This window comes from Lytechinus pictus, chromosome 11 (genome assembly GCF_037042905.1).
Source record: "Lytechinus pictus isolate F3 Inbred chromosome 11, Lp3.0, whole genome shotgun sequence".
In the NCBI taxonomy this organism is placed as follows: Eukaryota; Metazoa; Echinodermata; class Echinoidea; order Temnopleuroida; family Toxopneustidae; genus Lytechinus; species Lytechinus pictus.
In genome coordinates, this window is record NC_087255.1 from 27,443,660 (window position 1) to 27,454,885 (window position 11,226).

Consider the following 11,226-nt stretch of genomic DNA (forward strand, 5'->3'; position numbering starts at 1 on the left):
TCAAATCAACTTTTTGTTGGTGTGGACTTGTCCTTTAAACTTAGAATTGTTATCCGACCGCAGGAAAATCATGTGTGAAAAGCAATTCCTCCAATTGCAAAAGTCAGATAATATCCATCAAAGAAAGATGATTTTAGGAACAGAAAACAATTTCCCTTGCCAACGTGTAAAACAAAGAGGTACAAACAGAGTTTTATCCCCTGGTGTCTGTACAACCTTCAATAACAAGAATAGTCTCTAGCGCATTAGACAATGAGTTTGTTTATTACCCAGTTGAAAGGATCGAGCAGTCTCTTGATGTTATACATACATTTTTATATTTAAATATTGCGTATTCCTAGAATTGCTATCATGTTAAGTCTGTATACTTGAAAGTGATACAATGTGTAATATCTTCCAGGTTCATTTTTTATGCTCCCTAATTCCTCTTTTCCTCCTCTTCTCTCTCTCTCTCTCTCCTTCTTTTCTTTCTTTCTTTCCTCCTTCCTTCTCCTTTTTGACCCCTTACCCTTTTTCATACTCCCCTCCTCTTTCTACTTCCTTTTTTTTCAACTTCACTTTTTGTCTTCTTCTTCTGCTTCTCCTTCATATTCATCTTCTTTTTCTTCTTCCTTTTCTTCTTTTTCTTCTTCTCCTTTCTTTTTTCTTTCTCATATTCCTTATTACATTCTCCCCATCTCTTCCTCCTTCCCATCCGAATTACCTATTAACTATCCTAATTTATTCTGAATGATCTGTGGTTTGACCATTATAAAGAAATGCGGTTCAGGTTTTTTGCCCCCCCCCCCCTGTTTCATGCGAGTATTTTTTCAACTTTGAATAGATATTCTTGTTTTCATTCCCTGCTTATTCTTCATATTACGTTTTCCCTTTTATGCTGTTATTTCCCTGTTTGTTTTGGTATTAATGTACAGTACTATATTGTTACATATTTCTCACCAGTTTTTAAATATTTCTTTCGTAATTGTGTATTTAATTGTGCTACTTTGCATTGTCAATAATCTAACTGTCATGGTTGCAATGAATTAATAAATAAATAAATAAATAAGACGACACTGCTGTCAGTGTTGTTATTGACTAATTAAAGACCATCGTCGATAATGAGCGCGTCCCCCATCGGTCTGGTTTCTCCCAAAATCCATTCACTGGTGGGACACCATAGTTGCTGATTGGGGAAACGATGAACGCTATTTGCGATAAGGTCTATTCGCGTGTATAAAGTGCATGTGTTCGGTACGATCGCGATGTGTTTATGTTTTGACCAAGGCGGAAGTGGAACGCGAGTTGCATTATGGACTGACGTCATGAATAAATTACCCCGAGTCCAATCTCGAGTGCGTCTGCACCTGCGAATTAGCGGGATAATTCGTAAAATAGCGCGCTATTTTGCAAATAAACCCGAGTTGACTTGGGATTGCAATCTTGAGATTAATCTTGCGAACTAGCGCGATAATTGCGTCTCCATTGCAAACAATCTCGAGATTTTTCAGATCGGGATAATTTGCCGGATCAGAAATAGGGCGCTAATTTGAAAACTCGGGATGGTGCAGACGGCTCTAGTGAGATACACACAGACACATATTGTGTTCAGATTATCCCCCGCTTGCCGGGACATCACATGACCCCCACCCCTACCGCAACACACACCCACACCATTCATTTCTGGGACTCTCCTCTCAACCACTGCCAGTGGGCTTGGGTTCAGATTAAAAAAGGATAAACTACAAAAACCAGTACAAGAACTAGATTTCAAAAGTATAGTATATATACCAGGATTTGAATATAGCGGGAATAATTTGTCTGAGGTTGGATTGGCATTACTATTTTTCCTTGAGGGGTGAAGCCCCGAGGGAAAATAGTAATCTTGCCAGTACAACCGAGGAAAGATAATTCCCTCTACACTTTCGAAGTAAAGGCCTTGTATATTTGTTTTATATCCTACATTTAATAAGTTGGAACAATACATGTAGATCTTGACAATCTAATTATTTTTCACGTAGTTCATCTTTCTTTAGTCTGAACCAAAATATAGATAACACGCTGCACTGACTGATCTTCTCTCCTGAAGCCACGTGCTCAGCGGAACGCGCATTGTGCCTGTGCCATCCTTTCATGGGACTTGCCCGGTAGAGTCACTTCGCTGACCGATGCGCCCAATAGATCATGATCTGTGATGTAATTGATGGAATTGTGCTCTATTCCATCATTGAGGTCACAAAATATTAAATTTTCTTCAGTGGGCGTTTCATTCTCAACATCATCGCAAAATAGTGAGAATATGTTTGGTCATGCACATGATGCTATTTAGACCAATCAGCATACAGGATTTGATTTATATAGGGAATTATTCATCCTTGGTTGTACATGTACTGGCAAAATGACTATTTTTAATGAATAGTAATGCCAGTTCAACCTCGGAAAATAATTCCCGCTTTACTAATTACTTACTCAAAGCCTGGAATATTTGTATACTGTTTTCATTCAGTGACTGGTCTTATCAAAAATCACCATTCAGAGAAGTAGGCCAATATTGTAGATAACACATCAAGAGCCACAGGATCATAGGACCATGTGTGCATGTTCAATTTGTTACACGTAGTCATAGCATACATTAAAGGCGTAGAAGATTTAACCTTTTACATTGGATGAGTGGCTATTATTCACACAAGTATACCCACCTCCTGACCACTGTCTTCTTTGGTGCCAAAAACAGTTCATCATTGTCTGAGGAATTTGAATCTGAATCCAATCGCAACAGCTCATGACCCTCCTTCGAGCGCTTGCTTTTCCCGTTCTTCTTTCCGTTAGCCATAGTGAGGAGTGCATCCAACTCCTTGCGTTTTTTCATTCTTTTTGTCCCCCTCGCAGAAGAATTTTTTGGTCTCCGCTGTGGCTCCAGATTTGATCCTTTTTCTTCCTCTCACTGGGGCATTGAAGGTGTAGGCTGGTCCATTCAGGAGCTACTCAAAATTATGCTACAGGTAAAGACAAACATAAAAGAAAGGATTCTCATTTCTCAATAAAAGATTGAGATGCAGATCTTGAGCATAATCCCTGTTGTGGTTGCAATCATGAAATGGAATAAAACAGTAGTAATAACGACAACTCGACATTTTTCATGTATACATGGATAAAAACTCTGCATTACATAATTCACGCTTAAAATGAATACAAAATTTTGTGATTGATTAGCAAAGCTTGTGTCACAATGTTTTATGACTTTCTTCATTTAAGTCTCACACAACTTTAACTTTCTGGACCAAAGGTTCAAAAGTTGCAATAATGTGCATGACAGACCTAAATTGATCAAAGATGTCATGTGACATTAATGTATAAACCCAATGCAAATTCTGTTTCAATTCACTCAATTGAAATTTATGATTTGAATAGATTCACAGACGATTTCCAAATTGAAAAATGAAAATGAAAATACAAAAACAAGGGGGATACATTGAAAAAAATAACAAGTGGTACGCCTCGGGCAGTCTTGCCTGCATTACGCGATTCGATATAGCAGCAGTGCTGACAGCAATTGAACAATTATTCACACAAAAAAACAGGCACAATCCTAGCTCCGTGAAGAGTAAGCAACGTTACTCGTTAGTGAATGATTTTTACTTTTGAGGCATGCCTGGGCTTACGTTTAGAATCCAATGTCATGTGACATGATGTAGTGTGATCAGCAGAGACGCACGGCCAATATGGGAGACTCTCTCCAATATGGGAAACACTCTCCCATATCGGAGACTTGCTTTGCAAAGGGACAAAAGAAACAAAAAAACAAAACAAAAAAACAGCAATTAACCCGTTGATATTCATCTACCCCTCATTTCCCTCCTCTTCAAAACCACTCTGCCAGTTTTACAGTTTCTTAGTGGATGATGAATGAATATTTTCGATAATATGAAATATCAAAATCAATAGAATTGCATTATTAAATCACTATAAAACTGTCTAATTACTCCTCGTGATCCAGTCTCCCCTCTCAAATAAAACGGCGATTACCATAGCCATTGATATTCATCTACCCCTCATTTCCCTCCTTTCAAAACCACTCTGCCACTTTTAGACAATTTCCTCTATAGAGATGATACATGTAAAATTCTCAATAATAAGAATCATTAAAATCAATAACAAGTGGAACGCCTCTGGCAGTCTCGCCTGCATTACGCGATTTAATATAGCAGCAGTGCTAACTTTGAAAACTACTATAAAATAATTATTCACAAAAACACCATTCATATAATGACATAATACCACGTTCATTGACCATAGATGACATTTGAACAGTGACTTAAGACTTGTCAACTACACCCATGTCCACATTTCATTCACTCTATCCATAAACTTTCAAAGTTATGATGGCAATTCAACAATTACCCGAATATGGCCTAAGTTTATTGACCTTAACTGACCTTTGACCTTGATTTTGTGACCTGAAACTCATAGGGGATGTTCAGTGATACTTGATTACTCTTATATCCTAAGTTTTATGAAATAGATCCATAAACTTCAGAGTTAGAATGGTAATTCAACAAATACCCCCAACACGGCCAAAGTTCATTGACCTTAAATGACCTTTGACCATGGTCATGTGACCTGAAACTCGTACAGGATGTTCAGTGATACTCGATTACTCTTATGTCCAAGTTTTATGAACTAGATCCATAAACCTTCAGTTAGGATGGTAATTTAACAAAGACCCCCAACACGGCCAAAGTTCATTGACCATGGTCATGTGACCTGAAACTCGCACAGGATATTCAGTGGTACTTGATTAACCTAATGTCCAAGTTTCATGAACTAGATCCATAAATTTTTAAAGTTATGAAGGTAATTCAACAAATACCCCCAACTTGGCCAAAGTTCATTGACCCTAAATGACCTTTGACCTTGGTCATGTGACCTGAAACTCAGAAAGGATGTTCACTAATACTTGATTAACCTTATGTCCAAGTTTCATGAACTAGATCCATAAATTGTCAAAGTTATGATAGTAATTCAACAAATACTCCCAACTTGACCAAAGTTCATTGACCCTAAATGACCTTTGACCTTAGTCATGTGACCTGAAACTCGAGAAGGATGTTCACTAATACTTGATTAATCTTATGCCCAAGTTTCATGAACTAGGTCCATATACTTTTTAAGTTATGATGTCATTTCAAAAACTTAACCTTCGGTTAAGATTTTGAAAATAATTCTCCCTACATGGTCTAAGGTCATTGACCCTAAATGACCTTTGACCTTAGTCATGTGACCTGAAACTCAGGCAGGATGTTCAGTAATACTTTGATTAACCTTATGTCCAAGTTTCATGAACTAGGTCCATATACTTTCTAAGTTATGATGTCATTTCAAAAACTTAACCTTAGGTTAAGATTTGATGTTGACGCCGCCTCCGTCGCCGCCGCCACCGCCGCCGCCGTCGGAAAAGCGCCGCCTATAGTCTCGCTCTGCTATGCAGGCGAGACAAAAATCACATCAAAAATACTATTTAACTGTCTAATTACTCCTCGTGAGCCGAGTTCCCTTTTCGTGTTAAGACTGTCCAATTTCCCATATGAGGCGACTTGGATAACGAGGAGTAACTATTAGTCGTGATCCAAGTCTCCTCTCCTAAAAACACATCTACCTCTCATTTCCCTCCTCTTCAAAACCACTCTGCTACTTTTAAACAGTATCCTATAGATGATATTGATAAATGAATATTTTTGATAATAAGAATCATTAAAATCAATAAAATCACATTAAAATCACTATTTAAAGGTCAAGTCCTCCCCAGAAAAATGTTGATTTGAATAAATAGAGAAAAATCAAACTAGCATAATGCTGAAAATTTCACAAAACAGTAATATGCACAATTCAGTGACATGCAAATGAGACAGGTGATGATGTCCTTCACTCACTTTTTATTTTGTTTTTTTATCGTTTGAATTATACAATATTTCATTTTTTACATATTTGACGAAAGGGCAAACTTGACTATACCATATTTTGACCATTGCTAATTCAACATGGTCAGGGAGGAATTCATTGTTGCTTCACTTGCCAATGAGGAGAAAGTTAGAATATGTCATATTTCATATAATAAAATACAAAAAAAATAGTGAGTGCATGACGTCATCAGTCTCTTCATTTGCATACTGACCAGGATGTGCATAGAACTGTTTTGTGAAAATAAGCAAAGTTTCGAATATAATAACTTTCTTATTTTACATCCGATTTTGATGAAATTTTCAGTGTTATGCTTGTTGGAATTTTCTCTTTTTATTCAAATCAATTTTTTGTTGGGGTGGACTTGTCCTTTAACTGTCTAATTACTCCTCGTGATCTGAGTCCCCTTCCCTTGTTGAGACTGCCAATTTCCCATAGCTGGATAACGAGTAATAGCATATTCCTCGTTATCCGAGGACTCCCCTCCTATGGGAAATTGGCAGTCTCAATACGGGAAGGGGACTCGTAAGACTCACCAGGAGTTATTAGACAGTTAAATAGTGTTTTTAGTGTGATCAATTTTGTTTTATTTAGTGTTTTTGATCATTGCTTGGAAGAACATACTGGAGAGAAAAGAAAAAAGATGACCATTTTTTTTTTCGTTTGAAAAAGTGTCTGAGTCAGTTGAGTTGTTTGTGTCAATAGGAAAACGTGTGGTGAAAGTAAGTCCCAGTTCATAGCCAGGAGGCTCCTAGAGAGTAAAAATCATTTACTAACGTATGCTTACTCTCCACGGAGCCAGGGATTCCATTGCATTCATCTGCGTGTGCCGCCAAAAAACCTCAAACTTAATTCGCCCCTGAGATTTCTACTTTCCTTCAAAAGATCTAGGCCTAAATTAGTACAGTAATAGTAACCTCGCAATACGTGTAAGTGCTAGTGCCCTAAATCATGTAAATGGGATACAACTTCATTTCCGACATTTCTACCCTATCAATTTCATTTTTAAACAAGAATTCATTTTAAAAAATGAGGAAAATATTATGAAAAGACGGGGGAGACTTGCCCGAATGTTTACGCCGCCATCTTCAATCATGTCATCATGATCTTGTTTTTCATTTATGTTGATCGCTAACGTTAACGATGCCTACTAGTTAGCACCCATGGGTTCATATCGTCTCGCGTGCGAAGGAATATCAGTCATATGCACGCGACACACACGACACATCCAAAATATACTGGGCTTTTGCCCACATAAAATATCACGCATAATCTGGTATTTCACATTCTGCTTTGACACTTACCGAATCATTTAGATCCTTCCGTGACTTCTCCTTGAAGTTTCTTTTAAAAAATATGTATATTTTCTTGATCTTTAGTGAAGATTTCACGGATATAAAAATTGGTCAGCGTGGATATCAATTTTCGCCTAAAGAGGGCGCGCGATTTATATTCATATCAAAGACACGACAAGGAAAAGACTAGGCACCTACACTATTTTACACGCAAATCGACGCAAGGCATTACGCGAAGTCCTTGAAGTGTCCAATCTTTTTATTGTATAGACTTTGGTATACTGTATTGACGTTCGTTAAAGCTTGTACTGCTTGTTTCGTTCCAGGCATGTGTATTTTTTTCAATTTTTTTTTTATTAGTCATCGTTTTAAATTAATTGCAAAAAAGTGTTATCATCGCCAATAGTAATCTTGAATTATGTTTTTGAAGGTATTTCATTTATTGGTGCCCATAATTAGTAAATTAATCATAAGAATTGCGCATTTAAAGAATTTAGACACAGTTATAAAATTACCGAGGAGCTGAATCAAGGTTGTGAAGTTTATTATCGCCACCAACGGGCTTCCTTGTATTTCCGTAGAAAAGACAAACAAAGTCACTTGCTAGGCCGAGGTAAGCGAAATTTGCTCTTTTTGTAATGAAATTATTTCCAAATCATATGTATAATTGTTAATGTATTGCTACTTACCGGAAAGAGCCCCGGTGCGTAGCGAGAAGGAGTTTCGGCAAATATTACTTCAGCAATAAAGCGATGTTTGCTGACTACTTCGAAATCCAGGGACAGGGTCAAACACGGACCCTTGTTGTTTGTTGGAAATTAATGGCGACCAGTCATATTTGACTATAACCGCCAACTCGTTTGGTCAACTATTATTTTCTTTCTTTTCTTTGACGTGTCCTTTATAATTGTTCCTCTCCTTTCTTTGTTTCTTGTACGAGGTTAGTAATATATATACTAACCTCGTATTAGTGTGAGTGACTAGTTAGTATGGCAGTGAGTCCAAACTTCGCGCGTGTCCATACTTCGCGGACGGTCATTATCTAAAAGACTAGCCAATATCCTTAAAATCTGACATCATCAACGTGAAAAGCGACCTAAAATTATCCTTTGGTGTAAGTTTCTTTCGGATGAGTTCAGTATTCATGAAAATATTGATAAAAGATCGGCAAATTTGTCACCTTTAGCGCCCGTTTTGAAGAAATCTGATATTCTCAACAAGCATCACGATATCACCATTTTGCAAGCAGAATGAGTTAAATGTGGTACTAACCGATTCTATAGCATTTTGCCCTCAATCTGATATAAATATTTCACTTTTTGAGCTTGAGAATTTGTTTACATCTCCACAAAAACTTTGGTCCGCGAAGTTAGGTCACACTTTTTCAGAACGGTTTTCCAGCACAGCGCGCATTCGCCAATCGGAATAGAATTTTGAGATCGCGATACCGGCGAAACCCCTTGACCTACTTTACATTTTCGTCCATGATTTCATAGTTTACGATCTTGCCGTGAACGTGGTAACTATTTCTTGAATTGGTTTTGTATGAATTATGAATATTTTGTGAACAAATTTAAGCCTGATGAATATTTTTGAAAAGTCCGCGAAGTTTGGACACCCCATCATACTATCCATCAGCTCATAATCGATTATGACATTGGATTTTAAAGATTGTAAAGTAACTTCCTTTTCTCCGCCTCCTGGCTACCCCACCCCCCCCCCCCCCCCCAAAAAAAAAAAAAAAAAAAAAACAGGCAGCGGGACGCCGATTTCAATATGTGGGACCATCTATGATTTTTATTGTAAGCAAATGAAGTTCATCTACATCTCATCTCTGTAGGAATTCCCTCACATCATGCACATAGTCATAGTACATCGCAATCGTATCATTACATATAAGTAACACAAATATATTGCACAAAATAAACCCGAAATCATATTAGCATCCATTTCTACTTACAATCTAATTTACAGTTGTAAATCCTTCTTTGACATCTGGAAATTCCTTGACATCATTAGGGCCTACACGAAGTTTGTTCTGAATTAATTCCTATCGTCGTTCGGATATCCTTATCCGGCAGATCAGACGGATCGGGAGTACGTATTGAACCGACAAAACAAACCGCGGCCACTGATGACATCATCAGATCCGGAATATTAGGCTAAAGTCTTACTTTCAGGCAACTTGCAACTATCAAAAGCTTAGATTTTTAAATATGGTCATCAAAGAAAGATTTGGTACCTTACCAATAGCCCAGGGGAGAGGGATAAGTCAAGCTCAAATTAAGGGCTCTTCAGTTTTATGAATAAGGGTTTTGCATTGGCTCAGATGAAGCAGATGGTCAATATTATAATTACTCTGGTAAATGTTTGTGGACACAACTTGTCAGCACTCAAGACCCTGATGAAACGGTGCCCTGATCATGAAATTGCAACAAGGGGGAGGGGGGGTGCCCTGGACTCAGTAGCGAAAAGGGTAAACATGCAGGGGGTGCATGGGTGAGGGAGAAAAAAGGTAGTGGTGACCTGCACTGAACTTTGTCAAGTCACCCATCAAGTCATCGCTATCACCATTTATTGTCAGATATTCAAACTGATTTTTTTTTGCCCAACCAGAAACTTTGCCCACTACAGAGTTGTCTGGAATAATGCAAATAGATATAAAAAGAAAACCCAACTTAACCTTATCTAGGCCGGGGTATTTTGGGAGTTCATATGGCCGGGGGCCCCCCCCCCCCCCTTGAGATCTCTGCCGTCAACCGCGCCGAAAATTGGCACGCGGGTTGTTTGGGACATAATCTACAAAATTGTATAATAATTTATTTCATGCGAATTGCTATTAAGTGATTATGCTAATTTATGCGCAATTATAGTATGCGCGAATCATACTTTTTCCTTTAACTCCCTAAATAAAACTCCAAATGTTCTAATTTTTGGTTTGGAAACTCTTTGTGGTGTTCTTAGCAAGTGTACATGAAAAAAATTGCGATATCAGATCAATTTCTTATGTATTATATTGTTTTTTGCAATTTCTTATCTATTTCTCTGTTTTTTTAACCTTTTGTATTTCATTGTTTTTTCAATGAAATTTTTTGGAGACTCTTCTGGGATCAAGAATATCATAAAATAAATACATTTGGACCAGCAAAACTAAAAATAATCATGCATTTATGATTTTTGGTTGAAAACACAATTTGCATTGACTCTGTACACAAAATCACGTTTTTGAGCAATTTTTTGGTCGGACATGCACTTACATAATGTTGCGTAATTTCGGAACCACGTACCAGGGTGACGCAAAATTGGTCTCAAAAGTTGCGCAAGACTTGAAAGTAAAACGTCAGCGAGCGGCGCGGTAAAAAAATCTGTGCGGCGAAAATATTGCGCGAATCATTGAGGGGGGGCCTCCGAGGCCCCCCCGGCCTAGATAGGGTTAAATGCCCAAATGCATGCATCTAAGCATTCAAGTAGTGTGGTTATAATAAGACGCACATAATTGAAGCCTTGTCTGTAGCTGGTATGATGAACTCATGAAGTTAAAATAAGGATTTTCCCCAAGGGAATGGATTATTGCAAAGTTAGCAACCTCTAATTGACTTCAGTAATGTTGATTGTGCTTTACCACATTACATTGTCTATAATAGAGAATGAAACCCTTGGAACAAATTAATTTGTGTAACAGAATCAGAAAACAATGTTGATGTAAGATTGACTCACAATTGGACAAACAAAAAAGAAAGGTTATGAGCCTTTGAATGTCAAGCTATGGAGATCCTCCTGCTGGCAATACAACCAAGACTTGTGATGCGACTCACAAAGCACTCTCCCCTTTCACACTGAAAATATACCCAAAAACATATATTTTTGCTCATTCTGATATTACAAACTCTTTTATATATATTTATGAAACTTAACTCCATGGCTTGCTAAAAATGGCAATTTAAGTAAAATATGTATAAAAGTAGTGGGTATTGAAGTTAAAAATGTGACATCA